The sequence below is a fragment of the Vulpes lagopus genome, chromosome X (genome assembly GCF_018345385.1).
Source record: "Vulpes lagopus strain Blue_001 chromosome X, ASM1834538v1, whole genome shotgun sequence".
In the NCBI taxonomy this organism is placed as follows: domain Eukaryota; kingdom Metazoa; phylum Chordata; class Mammalia; order Carnivora; family Canidae; genus Vulpes; species Vulpes lagopus.
Window position 1 is genome coordinate 109,893,912 of NC_054848.1, and position 27,469 is coordinate 109,921,380.

Here is a 27,469-nt window from a genome sequence, read left to right on the forward strand (position 1 = left end):
CTGGGTAATGTTCAATTCTCTCTCTCTCTCTCTCTCTCTCTCTCTCTCTCCACTTCATCCATTCATCTGTCAGTGGACACTTAGATTGTTTTCATGTGTTGACTATTGTAAATAACACTGCAGTGAATATTTGTTTGAGATAGTAATTTCATTTCCTATGGATATATTCCCAGAAGTGGGATTACTAGATCACATGGTAGTTCTATTTTTAATTTTTTTGAAGAACCTCCATATTGTTTACCACAGTTGTATCAGTTTACATTCCCACCAACAGTGCAGGAAGGCTCTCTTTTCTCCACAGCCTCTTCAGGACTCTCTTCTCTTTTCTTATCTTTTCTTTATCTTATCTCTTATCTTTTTGATACTGGCCATTCTTACAGGTGTGAGATGCTATCTCATTTTGGTTCTAATTTGCATTTCCCCCATGTTTAGTGATATTTTTCACATTTTTTTAAAAGATTTTATTTATTTATTCATAGAGATGCAGAGAGAGCCAGAGAGAGGCAGAGACACATGCAGAGAGCCCGACGCGGGACTCGATCCAGGGTCTCCAGGATCACTCCCTGGGCTGCAGGTGGCACTAAATCGCTACGCCACTGGGGCTGCCCTATTTTTCACATTTTCACGTACCTGTTGGCCATTTGTATAACTTCTTTGGAAAAATGTCTATTCAGTTTCTTTGTCCATTGTTAAATGTGATTTTTTTTTACTACTTAGTTGTATGAATTCCTTTGTATTTTGGAAATTAACCCCTCATCAGATAGCTAGTTTGCAAATATTTTCTTCCATTCCTTAGGTCATCTTTTCATTTCATTGATTGTTTCTTTTGCTGTGCAGGAAGTTTTTAGTTTGATATTGTCTCACTTGGTGATTCTTGCTTTTGTTGTTTGTGCTTTTTGGTGGTATATCCAGAAAATCATTACCAAGAACCAATGTCAAAGAGTTTTGTCCCCCTGTTTTCTTCAAGGAATTTTGTTTTCAGGTCTTTTTCTTTTTAAGATTTTATTTATTTGTCCATGAGAGACACACAGAGAGAGGCAGAGACATAGGCAGAGGGAGAAGCAGGCTCCTCTCGGGGAGCCTGATGTGGGATTCAATCCTGCATTCCGGGATCACTCTCTGAGCCAAAGGCAGATGCTCAACCACTGAGCCACCCAGGCATCCCACTGTTTTCAGGTCTTACATGTTAAGTCTTTAATTCATTTCCAGTTAATTTTTGTGAGTGGTGCAAGATAGGGGACAGACCCAGTTTTTAAGAGGACTGGCCTTTTCTGCTTCCTGTTTCTTCTGATTCTCAGTTTGGGGAACCCAGAGCTAACATGTAAAATATCTAGCTACCTTTCTGTAGAGACCATGTGGAAAGGTCATGTGGCAGGGAGAGGCCCTGAGATCAAATGGAAAGTCCAGTTTTATCAGGTCCCAGATAACTCCAACCCTGTAATCACATGACTGCAGCTGCACGAGAACTCCAAAGTGAAACCAGCAGAACTTCACAGCTAAGATTATAAACCCATGGAACCATGATAGATCATAGGATGGTGATTATTTAGAGGTACCAATTTTTTGTGGTTTGTTATGCTAACCAAAATAGCAATCAGTATGTAAGAGTCTAGACCCAGTTCTACTTTGTGTTTGTGTTGGTTGGGGGAAGAGAGGGGTTCCACACCACCAACCAATTCTTGGGTCCCACACCACCCACCCAGCTGGGTGTCCTATAGTTCAACACAATTCTGAGATGATCTACTCAGAGAGAGTGTCATATTCCCCAGGTTAAGGGTTCAGTCCTGAAAGACTGCCTCTCACCACCAATGTAACTACACTGATGTGAGTTCGCTTATTGGTGAGTCACATGTGGACACTACAGAAGGTGGAGTGGTTACATAAGGGAAACGTGATTTGCAGCAAATAAGGAGATCACAGAGAATGACTTCCATAGCTATGACTCCCTGAGCAAGGGTGAATGGGTTCTTTTTATTTAGGGTTAGGATGAAGATTTATTTTTTAAAAAAGGTTTTATTTATTTATTCATGAGAGACACACACACACACACACAGAGGGGCAGAGACACAGGCAGAGGGAGAAGCAGGCTCCATGCAGGAAGCCCGATGTGGGACTCGATCCCGGGACTCCAGAATCACGCCCTTGGCAGAAGGCAGGCGCTAAACTGCGGAGCCACCCAGGCATCCCAGGATGAAAATTTAGATAGGGTAGCCTTGTCGTCTTATGTAGAGGTAGGCATAAGGTGGTGCGTGAGCCTTAAGGAAATATGCTTATACATACATTGTGTGTTATGTAAATGAGGGTTGTGTTCCTCCTTGGGCAGAGATTTTAGTATTATAATGAGGTAAAGGTAACTGTTGGGTCACTCCATGGGTCATTCCACGGTCCATCTGTGCAGGTGTGAGTTGGGAGATAAGTTCAAATGGTCTGGGGTTCTGGGCTGACTGAGATTCTTCATCAAATAAGTCATTATAGCTTGAGGGGTAATTTCATTTTCCATCACAGGATGTTATACCCATTGAGTCTTTCATCTAAGTGAAGAGATAAGCTGGAAAGAAGAGCTTAAGGAAAAATGTGGGACAAAGGTTGCTGGGTGGAAACAGGTGAGCAATAAACGTAAGGTATTGGGGTCTAGCTGGGACACAATCACAAGTACAGATTATTACCTGGACTTCTGACTGACTGTCATAAACCAGAGGTTCCCACAAATTCTTCCTTGGGTTTGATTAATTTGTTAGAGGGTCTTCCAGAACTCAGACATTTTACTTACTAGATCACTAGTTTATTTTAAGTTTTTTTTTTTTTAATGTAGACTCCATGCCCAACATGGGGCTTGGACTCACAACCTTGAGACCAAGAGTCAGTGTTCTACTGACTGAGCCAACCAGATACCCCAAAATCACCAGTTAATGTTAAAAGGATACAGGGCAGCCGTGGTGGCTCAGTGGGTTTGGTGCCACCTTCAGTCGAGGGCGTGATCCCGGAGACCCGGGATCAAGTCCTACATCAGGCTCCCTGCATGGAGCCTGCTTCTCCCTCTGCCTGTGTCTCTGCATCTCTCTCTCTCTGTGTCTCTATGAATAAATAAATAAATAAAATGTTTAAAAAAATAAAAGGATACAGGTACAGCCAGATGGAAGAGATGCATAAGATAAGGTATAGGGAAAGGGCATAGAGCTCCCAAGTATGCCACTTTTCCCAAAACTCTACGTATTTATCAACCCAGAAGCTCTCTGAACTCCATTTTTTTTGGGCTGGGGACTTCAATACGCAGTGATGACTGATTAAATCATTGGCCATAGGCGATTGAACTAAATCTCAATCCCCCTTCCCCTCCCAGAGGTTGGGAAGTAGACTAAGAGTTCTGACTCTAATCACTTGGTTAGTTCCCCTGGGCAAACAGCCCCATCCTTAAGTGCTTACAAAAAGTCAACTCACTAATATAAATACAGTTGTAGTGGAAAGGGAGTTATGAATAATAAGACACCGATTTCACCTTTATGGCTCTGAAACTATTTCAGGAACTGAGGATAAGAGACCAAATATTATGACAAAAGATGGTCTCATTGCTCTTATCGCTTAGGAAATTCCAAGGGTTTGGGGAACTGTGAGTCAGGAACTGTGGATGAAGACTAAATTTATATGAGAAATATATTTTGGCCATCTGAACGAACAAATATATATTTCTTAAAACCACAATATTATGACATGTGAAAGTGGAGTGCTGACATAACAAAAATTGAAGACATGTGGCAGCCAGCAAAAGCTGCAATGGCCTTGTAGAAGCTGTTAGTGAAGGCTAAAGGAAACATTTCTTTTTTTTTAATTAAAATTTTATTTATTTATTCATGAGAGACACAGAGTAAGGCAGAGACGTAGGCAGAGAGAGAAGCAGGCTTCATGCAGGGAGCCTGATGTGGGACTCAATCCCAGGACAGTGGGATCACACCCTGAGCTAAAGCCAGATGCTTAACCGCTGAGCTGCCCAGGCGTCCCTGAAGGAAACATTTCTTTTTGGGATTTCTTAGCCAAGAAACATGAAGTCTACCCTGCTGGAAAGGCCACCTGGAGTGAAGAGGCCTTGAAGATATGAGAAGGAAAAAGGCCCAACTTTTCCAACCAGGCCTTCAAATGACTGCAGCCCAGTTATCTTGCTATCTAACCACAGCCAAATGAGTCCAACAAAAGAACGCTCAGCTGAGCCAAGTTCACTCATAGAACATGTGAGATAATAAAATAGTTGCTGTTCTAAGCCACTAAGTTTTAGGGTTGTTTGTCATGCAGAATAGGTAGGTGAAATACCTCTTCTGGCTTCTGGCTTCTGGCTTTCATTGTGCATCTGTTCCTCTAAACAAAATGACCTCATGCTGCCATATATCTATTCATGACCCATAGCCCTAAAGTATCTCTGTATAAAATAAAAAATGTGAAAACAAATTAAAAAAATACAATAAATGAAAAATAAAATAGAAAAATTTGATAATTTAAAATATTAAAATATAAATAAAGGCTTTGGCAGTGCCACAGATAATCATTATCAGTCAGATGGCCTTTACCTCAAATTCCTGCTTAAAACTCGGGTAGGTTATTTAAGCATTTGGTAACTTTAATTTGTCCATCTGTCAAATGAAGTGTCAAATGGCAAAAATACCACAATTTAGTAATGAGTTTGGTGTTCTTTATTTAAGGGAAAACAATCCATGAATTAGGGAAATACAGTGCTTCATAAGTAGTGGAGCACTCTTCCCCAGGGATTTTGGGCAAGAGTGACTTTTATGTTAGAATGTTAGAAAAGGCAATATGGAAATAGCATGACTGGCTTAGGATTTCCTCGTCAGCCTAAAGGTCCTGTTTTCTAGGGTAAGGTGAACTAGCTAAAGCTGAGTTGGAAGATTATGGTAAGTGTATGTTAGGATTCCTGGAGACTGAGGCATTCCCCATAAATGTAGGTTGACTTAGGTTTAGATTTATGATGTGGACCAGGCCACTGGGGTAGCCTCCATTTTGTGGGTTTTGATATACAAATTTACTTTACTAGGGCAAAATGGTGCCTATCTCTTCCCAGGTTTCTTATGTGGATAAAATAACCATAAACATCCTAATCACTTTAAAGCTATGAAATAGGAGCTCCTGGGTAGCTCAGTTGGTTAAGCATCCGATGCTTGATTTCAGATCAGGTCATGATCTCAGGGTCATGAGATAGAGCCTCATGTCAGGCCCTGTGCTGGGCATGGAACCTGCTTGGGATTCTCTCTCCCTCTGTCCCTCCCCAATTGTGTGTGCTCTCTCGCTCTCTCTCTCTAAAAACAAACAAACAAACAAAAAAACTAAACTAAACTAAAAATAATAAATAAAATAAAGCTGTAGGAATAAATGTCATTTTAAAAACCTATAAAAGGGGATCCCTGGGTGGCTTGGTGGTTTAGCACCTGCCTTCAGCCCAGGGTGTGATCCTGGAGTCCCGGGATGGAGTCCCACATCAGACTCCCTGCATGAAGCCTGCTTCTCCCTCTGCCTGAGTCTCTGCCCCCCCGACCATCTCTCATGAATAAATAAATAAAATCTTTAAAAAATAAACCTAATAATATCAATGTTTGCATTAAATGTAAATGGTCTAAATGCTTGAAATAAAAGCAGAGATGGTCATATTGGGTGTAAAAAAAGCAGGATCTAGCTAACATTCTGTTTATAAGAAACCTACCTTATTTATTTTTTATTTATTATTATTTTTGATGCTCCGAAGCTTATTTACTTTTTTTTTTAATTATTTATTTATGATAGTCATACAGAGAGAGAGAGAGAGAGGCAGAGACACAGGCAGAGGGAGAAGCAGGCTCCATGCACCGGGAGCCCGACGTGGGACTCGATCCCGGGTCTCCAGGATCGCGCCCTGGGCCAAAGGCAGGCGCCAAACCTCTGCGCCACCCAGGGATCCCTTACTTTTTAAATTACAAAGTTTTTGTTGTTGTTGTTGTTTTGTTTTGTTTTTAGAAAGAGAGGGTGGTGGAGAGGGGCAGAGAGAAAGGGAGAGAAAGAAAGATTTTTTTAAAAGGGATCCCTGGGTGGCGCAGCGGTTTGGCACCTGCCTTTGGCCCGGGGCGCGATCCTGGAGACCCGGGATCGAATCCCACGTCGGGCTCCCGGTGCATGGAGCCTACTTCTCCCTCTGCCTGTGTCTCTGCCTCTCTCTCTCTCTCTCTGTGACTATCATAAATAAATAAAAATTTAAAAAAATTCTTAAAACAATCAAAACAATAGAGGAAAAGTCAATGAAACCAAATGCTGTTGATTCTTGAAGAAAATCATTAAAATTGATAAACTACTAACCAGACTTATCAGAAAGAAGAGAGAAGACACAAATGACCAATAACAGGAATGAGATAAGTCATATCACTACAAATTCCTCAGGTACTAAAAGGATAATAAAGAAATATTACAAAGAAATGTATGGCTGTAAATTCAACAACGTAGAATGACACAAATAACCAAAGCTCTATCAATTATTAGATTGGAGACTTCAAGGCTAAGCACTGGTTTCTTTGTAAAATGGTGGGGTTGTTGTGAGGAGTAAATCAAGTTCTTAGCTGTTATCATCATCATCATCATAATAATAATAATCATTTGGAATTCAGACTTGTACAGCAAATGAAGATCTGGATGCAACTAAGAAGAAACCATGTGATCTATGATCAGCTACTTTAGGAGCTGTTTGATTTTTTTTTTTTTTAAGATTTATTTATTGGGCAGCCCGGGTGGCTCAGCGGTTTGGCGCCCCGTTCAGCCAGGGTGTGATCCTGGAGACCCAGGATCGAGTCCCGCGTTGGGTTCCCTGCATGGAGCCTGCTTCTCCCTCTGCCTGTGTCTCTGCCTCTCTGTGTCTCTCGTGAATAAATAAAATCTTTAAAACACATACACACACACACATAGTTCTTAAATACTTAAATTAAGAAAAGATTTATTTATTTATGAGACACACATGAGAGACACACAGGTCTCTCTTATGAGACACACACACACACACACAGAATGGCAGAGGCATAGGCAGAGGGAGACGCAGGCTCCTCACAGGGGAGCCGGATGCGGGACTTGATCATGGATCCCGGGATTTTGACGTGAGCTGAAGGCAGGCGCCCAACCACTGTGCCACCCAGGCATCCCATAGGAGCTGTTTGATTTGGTAAACCACTCCCTTTGGACTCTGATCTTGTTCAGTCTTCTCTTTCTATCTAAAAAATTTCCATGGTCACTTGAGAGTTCTTACTGGTATCTTGTGCATTAAAAGCCTGACTAATCATTATCAGTAAATTGTGCTGATAAAAAAGGTTTGTCATTTAAAAAACTGGAAATTTCAGGGATCCCTGGGTGGCTCAGCGGTTCAGCGCTTGCTTTTGGCCCAGGGCGTGATCCTGGAGACCCGGAATCGAGTCCCACGTAGGGCTCCCTGCATGGAGCCTGCTTCTCCCTCTGCCTGTGTCTCTGCCCCCCGTCTCTCTCTTTCTGTGTCTCTCATGAATAAATAAAACCTTAAAAAAATAAAAAAATTGGAAATTTCAATAATTCAGAATACCCAGGGAAATAAATAATTTTTAAAGCATTCTGTGTACATTCCTGGGGCCTAGAGTGGTAATTAAAATTCATTCAAAATATTTTGCTAACCTCTGACCCAAGTATAATTTAAGACACTACAATAAATGATCAGGTGTGGGTTTGTTTGCCTGCTATATCTTTTTAAAAATTTTTTTTAAAAGATTTTATTTATTTATTCATGAGAGACACAGAGAGGGAGAGAGGCAGAGACACAGGCAGAGGGAGAAGCAGGCTCCATGCAGGGAGCCGGATGTGGGACTCAATCCTGGATCTCCAGGATCATGCCCTGGGCTGAAGGCGGCGCCAAACCGCTGAGCCACCTGGGCTGCCCTGCCTGCTATATCTTTTTTCAACTGGGACTCCTCAGCTGAACATAGAATACAGACATCTTTGAGTGGTTATCTCCTTATTTTCTCCGAAGGAGAAATGACTAATACCACTATAGATGCATAGGAGAAAAGTTAATTCATTACATAGGTTGGATGTCTTAGGGATCAGGGCTTAATTTCCTTGCAGAACTCCAGTTGAAAAATGTTGATTTATAGACATGAGGCAGTATCCACCAACTTCACAGGGATGCTCTGGGGATTATCAAGATAATCAAGATTATCAAGTCTTAAACTTATGAGAAGCAAACTTAATGTTGTGCTCTAAGATAACGTCAAGTTTCTGATTCATTATGATTTGACTGGAAGTTTAAAAAATGTTAATTTTGGGGGAGCACCTAGGTGGCTCAGTTGGTTAAGCATCTGACTTTTTTTTTTTTTTTAAGATTCTATTTATTTATTCATGAGAGACACAGAGAGGCAGAGACACAGGCAGAGGGAGAAGCAGGCTCCATGCAGGGAGCCTGATGTGGGACTTGATCCCGGGACTCCAGAATCACACCCTGAGCTGAAGGCAGATTCTCAACTGCTTAACCACTCAATCACTGAGCCACCTATGCGTCCCAAGCATCTGACTTCTGATTTCAGCTCAGATCGTGATCTCAGGGTCATGGCATTGAGTCCCATATCAGGTTCCGTGCTCAGTGCATGGAGATTCTTTTTCTCCATCTCCCTCTGTCCCTCTCCAGATCATGCATGCATGTTCTCCTTCCCTCCCTTCTTCTCTCTCTCTCTCTCTCTCTCTCAAAAACTTAATTTTTAAAATAAACTATGTTCACTATTTTATTTAGTTTTGAAATAATTTGCTTATTGTAATAATTTGTTCAATGGTTTTGCATTGTTCTTATCTCTCAAATTAAAAAGCAAATCTTTTTCTCCTTGATAGCGATGGCACTGTTTTGTTTTTGTTTGTGTTTTTTTAAAAATATTTAATTTATTTATTCATGAAAGACACACAGAGAGAGGCAGAGATGTAGGCAGAGGGAGAAGCAGGCTCCCCGCAGGGAGCTTGATGTGGGACTCGATCCCAGGACCCTGGGATCATGACCTGAGCCAAAGGCAGATGCTCAACCACTGAGTCACCCAGGTGCCCTGAGATGACACTGTTTTTATTTTTTAATTTTATTTCTAGAATAATTTATTTACTTTTAATTGAAGTATAGTTGACATACAATATTATATCAGTTTCAGGTGTACAACTTAGCGATTTGACATTTATATACGTACAAAATACTTATAATGATAAATAAGTACAGTTACCGCCTGTCACCAAAGTTATTATTATTATTTTTTAAAGGTTTTATTTATTCATTCATGAGAGACACAGAGAGAGAGCGCAAGGCAGAGATATAGGCAGAGGAAGAAGCAGGCTCCATTCAGGGAGCCCAATGTGGGACTCGATCCCAGGACTCCAGGATCATGCCCTGTGCCAAAGGCAGATGCTTAACTGCTGAGCCACCCAGGCATCCCTGTCACCAAAGTTATTACGATGTTATTGACTTTATTCCCTATACTGTACTTTACATCCCCATGATTTATTTATTTTATAACTGGAAGTTTGTACCTCTTAATCTCTTTCACCTATCTTGTCCATCCCCTCACTTCCTTCCCCTCTGGCAACCATAAATTTGTTTTCTATTTATGAGTTTATTTCTGTTTTGTTTTGCTTTTTAGATTCCACATATAAGTGAAATCACATGATATTTGTTTTTCTCTGACTTATTTCATTTAGCATAATACCCTTTAGGTCTGCTCATATTGTTGCAAATGGTAAGATCTCATTCTCTTTTATGGCTGGGTATCATTTCATTACTCCCATCTATTGGCTATTGTAAATAATACTGCAGTAAACATAGGAGCTATGTTTATGCCATGCTCACCACAAGTATGCATATATCCTTTCAAATTAGTTTTTTTGTTTTCTTTGGGTAGATATTCAGAAGCAGAACTCCTGGATCATGTGGTATTTCTATTTTTACTTTTTCGGAGGAAACTTCATACTGTTTTTCACAGTGGCTGTACCGATTTGTATTCTTACCAGCAGTGCCTGAAGGTTCCCTTTTATCCACATCTTTGGCAATACTTGTTATTTCTTGTCTTTTTGATGCTAGCCATTCTGACTGGTGTGCAGTGATATTTCATTGTGTGTTTTTTAAAGATTTTATTTATTTATTCATGAGAGACACAGAAAGAGAGAGGCAGGGCCATAGGCAGAGGGAGAAGCAGGCCTCCAGGGACTCAATCTGGGTACTCCAGGATCATGCCCTGAGCTGAAGGCAGACGCTCAACTGCTGAGCCACCCAGGCGTCCCTTCATTGTGGTTTTGATTTACATTTCCCTAATGATTAGTGGTGTTGAGCATCTTTTCATGTGTCTGTTGGCCATCTATGTGCCTTTTTGGAAAAATGTATTCAGGTCCTCTGCCCATTTAAATTTTTTTTTTTACTTGAGTATAGTTGACACAATGTTTCTTTAGTGCCAGGTGTACAACATAGAGATTCAACTTCTTTATATGTTATGCCATGCTTACCACAAGTATAGCAACCATCTGTCACCATACAACACTATTACAATATCACTGACTATATTCTCTATGCTGTGCCTTTTATTTCCATGACTTATTCATCAGATTGTTTTTTGGCGTTGAGTTGTATGAGTTCTTTGTGTATTTTGGTTTTTTAAAAGATTTTATTTATTTGAGAGAGAGAGCGAGAGCAAGTGCAAGCTAGAGGAAAGGCAAAGGGAGAGAAAGAATCATTTTTTAAAAAAGATTTTATTTATTTATTCATGAGAGACACAGAAAGAGAGGCAGAGGGAGAAGCAGGCTCCATGCAGGGAGCCTGATATGGGACTCAATCCCGGGACCATGGGATCACACCCTAAGCTGAAGCCAGATGCTCAACTGCTGAGCCACCCAGGCATCCCGAGAAAGAGAATCTTAAGCAGGCTCCACTCTCAGTGCAGAGCTGGACATTGGGCTCTCTCTCACCACCCTGAGATCGTGACCTGAGCCGAAATCAAGATTTGGCTGCTTAACTGACTGAACTACCCAGGCACCCTGTTTGTATATTTTGTATATTAACCCCTTATTGAGTATGTCATTTATAAATATCTTTTTCCATATGGTAGGTCGCCTTTTCATTTCACTGATAGCTTCCTTTGCTGTGTGTGTTCACTATTTTAAAAACTGGAAACATCAATAAAAAATATTGCTCAGAAACACACCACCCAGAGATAGTCAAATTAGCATTTAAGGTGAATATCCATTCTGGTTTTGAGAAATCAAAAAATATATATTAAATATATTTAATTGTATTTATTTAAGAGAGAGGGAGAGAGCATAAGCATGAGCAGAGGGAGGGGCAGAGGGAGAAGCAGACTTCCCAGTGAGCAAGGAGCCCAATGTGCGGCTCAATCCCAGGATCATGACCTGAGCCGAAGGCAGACGCTTAACCACCTGAGACACCCAGATGCCTCTCTATATATTTTTAATACAACTGATACCCTAGAAGGTTGAAATTTAAGAATAGTTTTCCCTTAACATCATTCAGCACATAGACTTTTGAAGATGAAAGGAATTCGGAAGAGAAAACTGAGATCCAGGGATTGGAAATGATTTGCTCAAGGCAGGGAAGAGCCAGACTGTAGACTTCTGCTGCGGAGTCTAGACAGATTTTTTGCTCTCTCTTCATTGTGCTGTCCATCATTGGAGGTCAGTTAACTTTGGGCTTTAATTGAATATCTTTTTCCTTAAAATATCTTTCTCTTTTCCTGTCAAGTATGCTTAAGAGAAATTTGCTGGAAATTAGGGGGAGAGGGAATTTGGTTAACACACTGTTTAACTAAGCCCTAATATCATCTGTTCATTCAAAACAGCTTTTGAGAATCTGGTTAGTTAGATTTTTTTTCTGGCTCACTTTTTTTTTCCCTCAGAAATGTGGATTGGAAGGTCAGACATAGTGCTAGTGAGTGAAATAGGCCTAATTGCTTTATAACATGCTTTTAATTTAATGTTCAACAAAGGCCAGTTACCCTACACGTAAATCAATAAACAAGCAACCAAGCTGATTATCAGGCAACGAAAAACACTGCTACTGGCCTGGTTTCCTAAGCACAGTCTAATGCAATTTGAGATAACCTTGAAGCTTTACACAAGTCTTATTGAAATAGCTATTTTGAAATAGTTTGGAGCGGCCTGTAAGTGATTTCAGGTAGTTTATAAATTGTGTCAGACATCTCAAAGTGCCTTTCCAAATTCTGACCGTGTTTAGCAAGAGTTGAAGATCAAGCTCAGAAATACGTGGGTGGGTAATAACAAAGACGGTGGGAAGGACTAAAACTGTGTGGTTTAAGGGGCACCTGGAAGGCTTTCTTGTCCAAAAAGCTCTTCCTCATCATATGTCAAGTGCCTGAAATTCTTTCATTATCGGCTCGAGCCATGCGACTAAGCAACTGCTTTAGTGGGGATTAGTTATGGGAGCCTAGGTGAGGAGACCCAGAGGGGGCACAATGGCTGTGAAGGGCAGGTGGCTTCAGTAGGTGGTCTCCTCAGGTTCTTTCCAGCCTTGTGGAGACAAAGGTGTAGTGGCTTTTGTCTAAAGTTTATTTTCCTTCTAAATGCAGTTTGCTTCTAAAACAGATGACATCTTTCTTTCCAGTGGAGGTTTACTTTGTTTAACACGCAGTTCTCACATACTATGTAAAAATGTGATGCTTGTAACTCACATTGTTCAAATGTACTGCTCCACAAGTTCAGTTTTGGATTTGAGTTTGCTTAAAATGAGAACTATCTTAAAATTTAAAAAATGAATGCATTTTAGTAAAAGAGGATATTCTTATCCTCATCTGAATGACATATATTTGAAAACTTGTATTTATTATTATTATTAAAGATTTTATTTATTTATTCATGAGAGACACAGAGAGAGGGAGAGAGAGGCAGAGACACAGGCAGAGGGAGAAGCAGGCTCCATGCAAGGAGCCTGACGTGGGACTCAATCCTGGGACTCCAGGATCACGCCCTGGGCCAAAGGCAGGTGCCAAACCACTGAGAAACCCAGGGATTCCCTATTTCAAAAGTTTTAAATTGTCCTCCTGAATCCTTAAAGCATCAGAACAAAATCTATCCTTACAGCAGTGATAACAGCTGTGTCCTAAGACTCACCTTCAATAGTGAGAAAGTAGTGTTACCATCCAAAGCATTAGGATGTGACCTGTACTCTGTTATAACTGCATTTTAATAATGTACGTCCTTCCATATCTGTCTTCACCCAACTTTTTTTTTAAAGATTTTACTTGTTTACTCATGAGAGATAGAGAGAGAGGGGCAGAGACACAGGCAGAGGGAGAAGCAGGCTCCCCACAGAGAGCCTGATGAGGGACTTGATCCCAGGACCCCAGGTTCACAACCTGAGCTAAATAAAGGCAGATGCTCAACTACTGAGCCACCCAGCTGCCCCTCTTCACCCAACTTTGATGTTTCCTTACATTGTGAAGGCATGGGTTTTAAATGATGCATTAAAAAATGGAATCCTATGACAACTTTGCAATACATTTGCAATTTTTCTCCATTTACGAAAATAATATTTTATGTATTTCAGTAAACTTTCATGTTGACTATGCAGAAAAAGTGTCACATATATATATCCTTATATATGTTAGACTTTTTATTTTTAAATTATTTCATTGCTGTGTAAAAAATAATAAAGCAAGAACAAAATTAAAAAAAATAATGAGTTGGGGTGCCTGGGTGGCTCAGTTGGTTAAGCATCTGCCTTTGGCTCAGTCGTGGACCCGGGGTCCTGGGATGGAGCCCCTCATTAGGCTCTTTGCTCAGCGGGGAGCCTGCTTCTCTCTTTCCCTCTGCCTGCCACTCTCTGCTTGTGTTCTCTCTCTCTCTCTCTCTCTCTCTCTGTGTCAAATAGATGAATAAAATCTTTTTAAAAAAGAGAAAAAAAGGGATGCCTGGGTGGCTTAGTTCTTTGAGCATCTGCCTTTGGTTCAGGGTGTGATCCCGGGGTCCTGGGATTGAGTCCCACATTGGGCTCCCCACAGGAGCCTGCTTCTTCCTCTGCCTGTGTCTCTGCCTCTCTCTCTGTCTCTCATGAATAAAGAAATAAAATCTTTTTAAAAAATTTTTTTTACCTATTTATTCATGAGAGACACACACACAGAGAGAGGCAGAGACACAGGCAGAGAGAGAAGCAGGCTCCATGCAGGGAGCCCAATGTGGGACTTGATCCCGGGACTCCAGGACCATGCCCTGGGCCAAAGGCAGGTGCTAAACCGCTGAGCCACCCAGGGATCCCCAATAAATAAAATCTTTTAAAAGAGAGAGAGAGAGATAAAAGGGGCACCAGGGTGGCTCAGTTGGTTGAGTGTCTGCTTTTGGCTCAAGTCGTGGTCCAGGGGTCCTGGGATGGAGCCTGACTTTGGGCTCTCTCCTCGACAGAAAGCCTGCTTTTCTCTCTTTCTCCTCCTGCCAGTCCCCCTGCTTGTGCTCATGCTCTCTCTCTCTCTCTCTCTCTCTCTCTCTCTCTCTCTCTCTCAAATAAGTAGGTAAAATCTTTAAAAAAGAGAGAGAAAATATAATGAGTTACAATCTAAATATGTTCATAATGTCTGATAGTGCAGATTTAAACTAATAATGAAGATAGGCAGAATGAACTACTTTAAGAAAATGAATGTAAGAATAGTGAATGTGCCAGTAAGGTGCTTATGGTAGTTGAAATTATGCCATTTGTAGACCATTAACCAAGATGCTGTGTTAGAACAGTGACATTTTGGTTTCTGTTTCCCCTCTGCTTTCTGAGTTTTCTTTTAATGCTGTTAGAACTTTTTTTTAAGATTTTATTTATTCATGAGAGACAGAGAGAGAGAGAGGCAGAGACACAGACAGAGGGAGAAGCAGAGGGAGAAGCAGGCTCCACGCAGGGAGCCTGAGGTAGGACTCGATCCTGAGTCTCCAGGATCAGGCACTGGGCCGAAGGCAGCGCTAAACCGCTGAGCCACCCAGGCTGCCCCTGTTAGAACATTTTTTGTCAGTAGCTATGCTTGTATGTATGTATGTATGTATGTGTATCCTACTTTGATTAATAAGGATACAATGATATTGTTTCTGCAAATTATAATTTTAAAAATTGTCAGCAGGGAGACATTATGATGCAGTTGAATGAGGACTAGTTTGAGAAATCTGGGGACCTAGATTTTAATCCCAGCTCTGCTACCATGGTCAAGTGATATTCCCATTCTGTGCCTCAGTTTCTCCATGGATAAAATGAAGAGGATGGGCAAGATGGTCTTCAAGGTCTCTTTTTCAGCCCTCAGTTCTTTTTTCTGTACACGTATTTATTTATTTTTATTTTTTTAAAGATTTTATTTATTTATTCATAGAGACACAGAGAGAGAGAGAGAGAGGCAGAGACACAGGCAGAGGGAGTGTTGTGCCCAAGATTGCGAATCCGAGAAACCACCGAGGAGCAGACACCGATGCAAACACACGAGGGTTTATTTACAAGCTCGAGCTTGGGTCCAAGTGTACCCGACACAGCGGAGCAGGGACGTGGACCCCGAGACTAAGAGGCGTAGCAGCTTTATAGGGGCCAGTGGCCCATGGGATACACAGAAAGTTGCACAGTCATGTTGGTCCACACGCAGGTGGCCGATTGAATTACATTTTACCCTGTAGTATCCATTTGAGCTGGCCAATTGTCAGAATTGGCACGCAGTTTTGGTGGGCACAAAGCAGGGTTATATTGTTATGAGCCGATTTCCGCTCGGTTTGACTAGGGTGGGGCAGCACCTTAAGCAATAAGCAGGTCATGTGGGGGTCATACAGGAGGTGGCAGGTGTAGCACAAAATGGAATCAGTCATGCTCTGCTTGTCCAGGGGTAGGGGATTTTTGTTAAATTTCCTGGGTCCCACAGGAGAAGCAGGCTCCATGCAGGGAGCCCGACGTGGGACTCGATCCTGGGTCTCTAGGATCACACCCCGGGCTGCAAGTGGCGCTTAACCACTGAGCCACTGGGGCTGCCCTCTGTACATGTATTTAATGATCACTCAAAATACTTAAGATTTTAAAAGGTCAATATAAGTTTGAAGACTGTCTCTACCAGAATTTTTTTTAAGATTTTTAATTTATTTATTCATGAGAGACACACAAAGACAGAGAGGCAGAGACATAGGCAGAAGGAGAAGCAGGTTCCCTGCGGGGAGCCTGATGCAAGACTCGATCCCAGGACCCCAGGATCATGCCCTGAGCAGACATTCAAGTGCTGAGCCACCCAGGCGTCCCTACCAGACTTTTTGTTTGTTTGAGTTGGAGCAGGAAACTTAATGCCATCTTTCTTACAGCTAATGCAGCCATGCCAGAGCAGCTCTGACAATAGGCAAATACCATAGTGGAAAGAAACAATTGGTTAGGGCCTTCTGTTTATTGCACATACCCACTGAAAATGTAACACTGCAGAAACAGACCAGCAAAGAGGGCAAAGGGGACCCATGTGTAAACATCAGCAAGCATTTGCTCATAGAAGAAGAGGGACGTGGGTCTGGGCGTGTGACTAGATAAATTCCACATAAAAGCTGCCTTCTTTGTCAGTAGTATGAAAGAAGGTGTGGGCTTTCAGCCCCAGTGCTGACACTGGAAACTTATCTGGGTTTAACTGCTGGGAGAAGGTAGATACAAACCTTTCATTTACGGATAATAATATATTTTTTTAAGATTTATTTATTTATTTATCTGAGGGAGAGAGAAAGAGCAAGCATAAGCAGGAGGAAGGACAGAGGGAGAGGGAGAAGCAGACTCCCCACTCAGCAGGGAGCCTGATGTGGGTCTTGATACTAGAACCCCGGGATCATGACCTGAGCTGAAGGCAGATGCTTCATCGACTGAGACACCCGGGCGCCCCTAAGGATAATAATATTAAAGTTGGTTCTCTGAAGTCAAATTCTAAAATTCAGGTGGAGGGGCACCTGAGTGGCTCAGTTGGTTAAGCATCTGACTCTTGATTTTGGCTCAGGTCATGATCTCTGAGTTGTGGCATGGAGCCCCATGTTGCGCTCCCCACCTAGTGTGGAGCCTGCTTAAGATTTTCTTTCTTTCCCTCTGCCCCTCACTCCCCTCACATGCATGCTCTCTCTCTAAAAGAAATTAAGCTAAAAAAATAAATAAAATTCAGGTGGCAAAAAATGACAAAGTGTGCTATAAACTGAGTATGGTAATCACATTTGAACTCCTTTCATCGATGAAGAAAGGGTTTATATTTGACTTTTTAAAATTCTAAGTGCCTTTAAACAGATGGGGTCAATTGTTTTTAACTTTCTATTTTGATATAATTTCTAACTTAAAGAAGGGTTGTGTTTTTTAAAAAAAGCCTGATGCAGGGCTTGATCCCAGGACCCCGAGATCATGACCTGAGCTGAAGGTAGATGCTTAATCGACTGAGCCACCCAGACACCCCATCCTTCCAGACTTTCATGGTGTTCTGTCTATTGGGGTTCTCTTCCATACAATTGAAAATCCTTTTCACAGAGTACTATGTATAATGAGCCTTAAAGATCTGTACAAACCCCTGGTCTAGAGGCTGAATTAAAGTCATTGTGTTTGGGGGCAAGTAGACAACTTCGATGCCTTTGGTGTTGAATTCATGGGGTCTTCTGAGTGGTCAGAAGCATCATCCAATATCAAAAGAACTTTAAAAGGAGTCCCTTACTGGCAGGGTACTTCCTAACTTGAGGGACAAAGCATCAGTGGAACCAATCCAGAAAAGGGGTTCTCGTTGTCCAGCCCTTCTTGTTGTACAACAAAAAGATTGGCAGCTAGTGTGTATCTTTTCCCTTCAAGGCTTGGGGGTTAGCAGCTTTATAGATAAGGGCTGTCCTGATCATAAACCTGCTTGTGTTTAAACAAAACAGTAGAGTTAGTCTGTCCCTTCCTGCTTTAAATCCCATTGCTTGATTCTCTTTCTTACTAATAAATGTCCTTTGTGTCATTTTTTTCCCAAAACAGAACACTTTACTCTGCATTTAAAACCAGGTCAGGAAGCTATCCTTTCTCCTCAATGATTTTCTTAAAGGTGTCTGGGAACGTGTGCTGCCTCTTGGCTGGAGACACCGATTCTCCTGTTATCTTCACACTTTTTAAGCCAAACCTCTTTCTAAAATTATCAAACCATCCTTTGCTGGCATTAAATTCTCCAGCTTTAGATCCTCCACTTTCCTTTTGCTTTAAGTTGTCCTAATGACTGCTTTTTCTTGAATCCTATTAGAGTCTATAGGTATGCCTTTCTTGTAACAATCCTGCACCCACATAAAAGCTATATATTCTTTTTTTAAATAAAGATTTTATTTTTGAGCAACCTCTGCCCTCAGTGTGGGGCTTCTTCCAACCCTGAGATCAAGAGTCACATGCTCTACCAACGGAGCCAGCCAGGCGCCCCAAAAGCTGCATTTTTGACACAAATTAAAAAGTTATTTCAGAAGAAGTGCAAAGTTTTCATGCCTGTTGACATAGCTGCAGTGATGACTTCACAAATTTCCTTTTTTTGCTTCCTTTTTTTTTTTTTTTTTTTTTTTTTTTTTTTACAGTGGTCCTTATGCTAGATTCATTTATGTTGAAATGGCGGGCCATGGCAGCTGCAGACCTCAATTTATGGTATGTATCAAGCAATTAAACTTTTTCTTGTAATGTCATGACTTTTCTCTGCTTCTAGCAGCACTAGTGGCATTTTGTATGGGTCCCATGGTGTTATTTAAGGTTTATGGTATTGTACTAAACATGATGGAAAATACACGAGAACTGTGAAAGATCACTTAATTTTTTAAGATTTCATTTATCTATTAGAGAGAAAGAGAGAGAGAAAGAGAAAACATAGGTACACACCAGTGTGGGGGAGGGGCAGAGGGTGAAGCAGACTTCCTGCTGAGTGGGGAGCGCCACTCAGGCTGATCCCAGGACCCCGGGATCACAACCATTGCCAAAGGCAGTTACTTAACTGATTGAGCCATCCAGGTGCCCCAAGAGATCACTTTTTTTTTTAAGAGATCACTTTTTACTGCTATATACAATTTACTGGAAAGACAAATTGCTCATGTAGAGATAATTAGTGTCACATGGCATTTTAAGCATACACTCAAAACATTTGAGGTCACCACAATAGCAACAGGAGGTGACTATGAAATTATTACAGTAGTACAGCATGTAGTACTGTGAATTTTTTTTAAAGATTTTATTTATTCATGAGACACACACACACAGAGGCAGAGACACAGGCAGAGGGAAAAGCAGGCTCCAAGCAGGGAGACTGATGCGGGACTTGATCCTGGGTCTCCAGGATCACGCCCTGGGCCGAAGGCAGGCGCCAAACCGCTGAGCCACCCAGGCTGCCCAGTACTGTGAATTTTATGCAGTTACAATTTAATACTGCTTCTTAATAAACATAGTGTTACATTTGTTTCAGGTGTACAATATGACGATTCAGCATTTCTATACATTACTCAGTGTTCAATATATACTTCTAATCACCTATATCTGTTTCACTCTTCCCCCACCTTTCTTAATTTTTTCTGAGAGTTTCTTCAAATTGACACAAATCTCCAAAAAAATTTTCCGTATATTTATTAAAAAGAAATTCATGTGTAAGTGGACCCATGCAGTTCAAACCCTTGTTATTCAAGAATCAACTGTATTCTCTATGCTATACATTACATTCCCATGATTTATTTATTTTTTTATCTGGAAGTTTGTACCTCTTGATGTCCTTCACTTATTTTGCCCACCTCCAGCCCCCTCCCCACTCTGGTAGTCAACAGTTTTTTTCCTCTGAGTCTGCTTCTGTTTTGTTTTGTTTACTTGTTTCTTTTATTTATTAGATTCCATATGTAAGTGAAATCATACAGTATTTGTCTTTCTTTGACTTACTTAGCATAATATTCTCTAGGTCCATATCCATGTTGTCACAAATGGCAAGATTTCATTCTTTATTGGGGGTGTGTAATATTCCAGTGTGTGTGTGTGTGTGTGTGTGTGTGTGTGTGTCCCACATCTACTTTATCCATTCGTCTATTGATAGAGACTTAGGTTGTTTCCATAGCTTGGTTATTGTTAATGATGCTGCAGTGAACATAGAGGTGCATATATCTCTTCATATTGGTGTTTTTGTTTTCTTCAGATAGATACCCAGAAGTGGAATTGCCAGATCATATGATCGTTCTTTTTTAACTATTTGAGGACGCTCCATACTGTTTTTTTTAAAAAAGATTTTATTTATTTATTTATTCATGAGAGACATACAGAGAGAGGGAGAGGCAGAGACACAGGCAGAGGGAGAAGCAGGCTCCATGCTGGGAGCTCGACGTGGGACTCGATCCTGGGTCCCCAGGATCATGCCCTGGGCTGAAGGTGGTGCTAAACCGCTGAGCCACCTGGGCTGCCCTCCATACTGTTTTTCATAGTGGCTGCATCACTTTATATTCCCACCAACAGTGTGGGAGCGTTCCCTTTTCTCCACATTTTTGTCAACACTAGTTATTTTTTCTATTTTTGATAACAGCCAATCTGACAGGTGTGAGGTGATAGCTCATTGTGGTTTTGATTTGCGTTTCTCTAGTGATTAGTGATATTGAGCATCTTTTCATGTGCCTGCTGGCCATCTGTATATCTTCTTGGAAAAATGTCTATTCATGTCCTCTGCCCATTTTTAATTGGATTGTTCTTTTGATATTAAGTTGTTTAAGTTCTTTATATATTTTATATATGAACCTCTTATTGGATGTGTGACTTGCAAATACGCTTTCCCATTCAGTAGGTTGTGTTTTCATTTCATTGATGGTTTCTTTTGCTGTGGAGAAGCTTTCTGGTTTAATGTAATCCCATTTATTTTAGCTTTTGTTACCCTTGCCTGAGGAGACTGGTCCAAAAAATATTGTTGAGACTGATGTCAAAGAGCTCACTGCCTTTGTTTTCTTTTAGGAGTTTTATAGTGTCAGGTCTTACATTCAAATCTTTAGTCTATTTTAGTTTATTATTTTTTTTACATGGTATAAGATAGTGGTCCAGTTTCATTCTTCTGCATGTACTGTCCGATATTCCCAACACCATTTATTGAAGAGGCTGCCTTTCTTCCATTGTATATTCTTGCCTTCTTTGTCATAGATTAATTGACCATATATGCTTGGGTTTTTTCTGGGCTCTCTATTCTATTCCGTTGATTTATGTGTCTGTTTTACATTATTTCATAGAGTGAGAGAGAGTCAAAGCAAAAAAAAGTAAAACGGTAACATCCAGTTAATTAGGTGGTATGATTATAGGTGGCTATTTTTCCATTTGCAGCATTTTTCTGTATGTCTGAAACATAATTAATTTGTAAATGTAACATCTATAAAATGTGGTTTCTAAACTGGAATACATTATACAAATGTTAAACTATTACTATTATTAATATAAATACTGCCATTATTCAGGCAGTATATGGACATACCTTGATGTAATAAGTCAGGAGACAGCCAAGGTGTAATGCAGGTACATAGTTCTAATGTTCTAATTTCCAGTCAGCTATTTCTTTAATCACATGTGGATAATGAAGGGTGATTGAACAAAAAATAAAATGGTCCCAACCTGGAAAATTTCACTTAATGCTGGAAGTAGCAATGGAGAAAACTTGAAGATCAAACAAACACCAATACAATTTCCCATCCTTAAAGTCTGGCTCAGCTCTCTCCTCCTCTATGAGCCCTTTGCTGACCACCCTTCATCCCAGTCAGAATATGCTTTCCTATGCTCTTGCAGCATTTCATCACATTACCTTTTTGTGAGTTCATCTCCCCCACTGGACTATGAAACTGAAAGCAAGAATATTTCTATTTCACCTCTTATATCCCCTGCTGAGAAGATCCTTCCTCACCCATATTTTAAGCCTCAGGTCAGGTATCTCCCCTTGTTGAGGAAGTATTTCCTGGCTCACCTAATTTAGGTTAATTCTCCTCCTCTGTATTCCCATATAACCTTATGCTGACTTCTGCCTCAGTGTGTATTACACTGAATTATTATCCCATGTTTATCTTTCTCTCCATGGAGACTCTGAGCTCCTTGAGGTTAGGAACTGTGTCCTCAAGTGTCCAACAAAGGGATTGGCCCTTTCAATAATGGCGTATTGAACTGTATTTAGTTAAATAAAGAAAATATACTAATAATGCAATTAAAAGTCTTAATCTATGCATATGTAGCAGATGCTATGGCTGGGTTAGAGTTAAGATATAGCTGATGTGTGGAGTTGAGTTCTAAGTGTCATTATTAATCTGGTTCTGAGTATTGAAGCACCTTTAAAAAAAACCTTGCAACCCAGCGGAAGGTCTATACAGAAGTGACACTTTTCCAAATTATAATTAACAGAAGAGGGTAACAATTTTGTAATGCTGGTTTGTTTTTGTCCATTTTTCTCAAGCCCTATCTGATCAGCTATTTAGCAGCAACATGTAGAATACACTAGCTGGTTAAGGTAAATATTCTGTTAGCTTTGGAATAATATTAACTAATATTTATTAAGTACTCAATAAGTTCAAAGGAAGATAAATATTTAGATATTCATATTTCATCCTTCCCAAAGTATCTCCCAAGTACTATTATTACTTCATGTTAAAAATGAGGAAACTGAGACACAGGGATTAAGTAACCTGCCCAAGTTACTCAACACTTAAATTTGAGTAAAGCTGATTACAGAATCAATATTCTGAAACATCTCTCCCATACTGCACTTTCTTTTTGGGGCTCCTGTCAATGGAGCATGTGGCTCTTGATCTTGGGGTTGTGAGTTTGAGCCCCATGTTGAGTGTAGAGATGACTTTAAAATAAAACCTTCAGGGAAGCCCCGGTGGCTCAGCAGTTTAGCACCACCTTCAGCCCAGGGCCTGATCCTGGAGACCCGGGATCGAGTCCCACATTGGGCTCCCTGCAGGGAGCCTGCTTCTCCCTCTGCCTGGGTCTCTGCCTCTCTCTCTCTCTCTGTGTCTCTCATGAATAAATAAATAAAATCTTAAAAAAAAAACCTTCAGAAAATACTGTACTTTCTTTTTTAGATGCGTGATCAACAGAGTCTAAGATGGCCCCCAGTGATCCCTGTCCAGGTAGTCACTCCCCTTGTGTGTGGGCTGGCTTAAGTGACTTATTTCTAACCAATAGAAAATGACACAGTGATGAGATATTACTTTTGTGATTAGGTTACAAGAGATTGTAACCTCTGTCTTTCTAGCTGACTCTCTACGTTTCTGGCTTTGATTAAGCAAGTTGCCATGTTGAGGAGTCTCCTGTAACAAGGAACTTAAAATGGCTTCTCGCCAATAGCCTAGCTTGAAACTGGGTTCTCAGTCCCACAGACAATGATAAAGAAATGAATCTTGCTAACACTCATGAGTTTGGAGCAGATCTTTTTCTAGTTATCCTTCAGAAGGGAACCCAAGCCCAGATCAACACCTTCATTGCAGCTTTGTGTGAAACTCTGAGGCAGAGGACCAGGTTAAGCAGTACCTACCCTGACCTACAAAAATGGTGAGATAATAAATGGATGTTGTTTAAAGCTGTGAAATTATGAAAAATTTTAATGCAACAACAGATAATTGATATGGCCATTAAAAATACCAGTAAAACTGGGGCACCTGGGTGGTTCAGGTCAGTTAAGCATCTGCCTTTGGCTCAGAGTCCAGGGATCTAGCCTTGAGTCAGGCTCCCTGCTCAATGGGGAGCCTGCTTCTCCCTCTCCCTCTTCCCTGCTCCCCCACCCTGCTCATGCTTTCTCTCTCAAATAAATAAAATCTTAAAAAAAACTAGTAAAAAATACTAGTAAAACTAAGTTATATGATAAATATCACACTTACATGAATTTACTATGTTATGCACTGCTTTAGGTGCCTTACATGTATTAACTCACTTAATCCTGCCTACTATGCTGTGATGTAGGTACTGTTACTACCTCCATTTTTTTTAAAGACAGAGAAAGAGGTTGGGAGAGGGGCAAAGGAAGAGGGAGAGAGGGTCTTAAGCAGGCTCCATGCCCAGCATGGAGGCTGACGTGAGGCTGTCTCACAACCCTGAGATCATAACCTGAACCAAAATCAAGAATCAGATGCTGAACTGACTGAGCCACCCAGGCACCCACTACCTCCATTTTCTAGGTGAGAAAACAGGAGGTACTGAGGTTTTAAGTAACTTGCTCACACGTTTATAAAATGGCAGAACTTGGATGTTCATCCAGGCATTCTGGCTCTGAGAATCACACACCTCAACCACTCTGCTATATTGGTTCCAACGTCATACTTTCTGAAAAAGATGCATGGGAGAACTTGGCTGCTAAACCTTAATTAGAAATGTTATTCATGAACATGTATTTTGGAAGCATAATGTCTTAAAAACAGATATCATAAGGAAGTCTGTTTTTATCTGTCACACTTTTAACAAGTAAGGTCTTCCCAAAGGTAACCAGGTAGTATGAAGAGATTGGTATCTAAATGTACGAATCTTTGAACAAACTCTTGGATATGTTATCTCTTCTAATCTAACTCAACGCTCTCAACTAGAATGATAGGCTCTATTGCAGTTTACTCCTGAAATTCATATTATACTGGAGATCAAAACTGAAATAATTTACATATTAGAATCTTGGTGTTTCATATTTAGTGCTGGTAGTTGGGAGAAGAGGGGAGGCATTTGTATTCCAAACAAAACACTGAGGTTGAAAACAGGATAAAAGAGAGAAACATTAGCTTGGCCCTGGGAAAGTTATACATTATCTCCGACATCTTTCCTAGTATAAATATCTTTATACTAAAAAACACTTGTAGTCACCATAAATAACATCTATTATTAGACTTCTGTATGATGGAGAATTTCTGGGTAGCTGGCAACAATATTTGTTGGACCTAAGGCCCAATATTTCAACATTTCTTCCAAAAGCAATATAGAACAAAAAGAAGAGAAAAATAAAACTACACAAAACCATGCCCTCACCCCTAAACTTGAAGAAAAAGAATATGCAAACTTCAAAATAAGTAAAAGGAGAGATAACACAAAATTATAGTGTTATGTCTCATGTTTCCTTGCCATTCCACCTGCCTTCTTACTAGGTTTTGTGGTGAGCAAGGATGATTGAGAAAACCTGAGGGAAAAACAGAAGAAGGAAGATAGCTAAAAAGCCTAAAGTTATATAAAATCCACCACAGGTAAGACTAAGTTCACCCTAAATTTTTTTATTTTATTTATTTATTCATGACACAGAGAGAGAGAGAGGCAGAGGGAGAAGCAGGCTCTATGCAGGGAGCCTGACGTGGGACCTGATCCCAGGTCTCCAGGATCACACCCCAGGCTAAGGCGGTGCTAAACCGCTGGGCCATCAGGGCTGCCCTCACCCTAAAATTTTAAAACCAGGTAGGTAGAACGGAGCATAAACTACAGGAAAGAAACTTACAAGCATGTGTGATTTGAAGGGGCCATCTTTGAAACACATAGATTCTGGGAAAGAAAAAAAAGGAAAAAGCAACGGAGAATAACCCTTTGTCAAATGAGTGGTGAAGGGGAAAAGAAAGCTAACATGACGACACAGAACCACAAAATCAGAGAGCGCATGGATTTTCCCCCATCACAGAACCAAAAACACCAATTTATTAAATATCTGGACTTTGTTATGCTGACAGAAGAGGGCGCCATTAAAGTAGGAATCTCCTAGAAAACCACAATATAACAAATGAACAGCAGCAAGAAGATTAGCAGATCTATACAGAGTTGTTGCTGAGAGAGAAATTTATAGCACTGACTACTTAAAATAGGAACGAGGAAGGACCTCAACTCAATAGTCTAAGTGACCACCTCAAATAAACTAGAGAAAGAATAAAATAAATCCAAGGCAAGTACAAGAAATGAAATAATAAAGAGCAGAAATAAATGAAATTTAAAATAAAAAAGCAATAGAGAAAATCAACAAAACAAAAAAAGAGTTCTTTGAAATTTTCAATAAAATTGACAATCCTCTAGCAAGACTGAAAAAGACAAAAAGAGAGAAGATACAATTTACCAATATCAGATATTAAACGGGGGATATTACCAGAGATCCTTCAGCCATTAAAGAATAGTAATGCAATACTATAAACAACTCTACTGACATAAATTCAAAAAGAGGGATGAAACATGACCAATTCCTTGAGAAATACAAACTACCAAAACTCACACAATACAAAATAGATAATATGCATAGTGAAGAATAAGAATAATATGAAGAAATTAGATTTGTTATTTAGAAGCTTTCACGAAGAGGGGCACCTGGGTAGCTCAGTCAGTTAAGCATCCGACTCGATTTCAGCTCAGGTCATGATTTCAGGTTCATGAGATCGAGCCCCAAGTGGGGCTCTGCACTCAACAGGGAGTCTGTTTCTCTGTCTCTCCCTCTTCTTTTCCCTCCCCCTGCTTGCACACTTTCTCTCTCTCAAAAATAAATAAATACATCTTTAAAAAATAAAAAAAATAAAAGCTTTTATAAATTTGAACTTAATCATTTCACTGGAGAATTCTACCAACCAAGTATTTGAGAAAAATTAGTATCAATTCTGCACAGTTTTTTTCCAGAAAATAGCAGAGGGTAGTACACTTGCCAACTCATTATATGAAGTCAACAGTACCCTAATACCCTAGTAACAAAACCAGACAAAGGCAGTATAAAAAAGGGAAAAGCAATGTATCTCATGATCTTAGATGCAAATTTTCTCAACAAGTCTTTACAATTCTTTTTTTTTTTTAGATTTATTTATCTATTTGAGAGAGAGAGAGAGAAGAGAGAGAGAGAGAGCAAGCAGGGAGAGGGGCACAGAGAGAGAGGGGAAGCAGACTCCCTGCTGAGTAGGGAACCCAATGTGGGGCTTGATCTCAGGACCCTGAGATCATGGCCCTAAACCAAGAGTCAGACATTTAACCAACTGAGCCAGGCACCCTTCTTTGCAATTCTGATATAAAAAAGAATTATACATCATGATTAAGTGGGATTTATTACAGGAATACGAAGCTAGGTCAATACTGGAAAATCAAAGTAGTTCTCTATAACAGGCTAAAGGAGAAAGATTGCACAATCATATCGATGCAGAAAATGCATGTGAAAATTTGACACCCATTCATAAGCAAAAAATAAAAATTAGAAAATTAGATATAGAGAACTTTCTCAACCTGATAAAGGGTCTAAAAATTTTGCAGCTGTCATGATACTTGATAGCAAAAGATTGAGTGCTTTCCCCCTAAGATCAGGAGCAAGACAAAGATGTCTGTTTTCTCCACTCTTTTTCATCATCATAGGAGAAGTCCTAGCCAGCTCAATAAGGCAGGAAAAGGAAATAAAATGCATACATATGGGAAAGAAGAAATAAAACCAGTTCTTTTTTTATATTTTTTATTTAAATTCAATTTGCCAACGTATAGTATAACACCCAGTGCTCATCCCATCAAATGCCCTCCTCAGTGCCCGTCAAC

The 27,469-nt window shown here is 40.3% G+C and overlaps 1 long non-coding RNA gene across 1 annotated transcript in view; it reads left to right on the plus strand.

The window, feature by feature from the left end:
- Positions 1–1,252: 1,252 nt before the first annotated feature.
- LOC121482877 overlaps positions 1,253–27,469 on the plus strand; it is a 309,951-nt gene continuing 283,734 nt past the window's right edge. The window contains exons 1-3 of the long non-coding RNA XR_005985649.1: positions 1,253–1,552; positions 2,506–2,603; positions 18,562–18,628. This is a non-coding gene — a long non-coding RNA (uncharacterized LOC121482877). The remainder of the gene's footprint in view (positions 1,553–2,505; positions 2,604–18,561; positions 18,629–27,469) is intronic.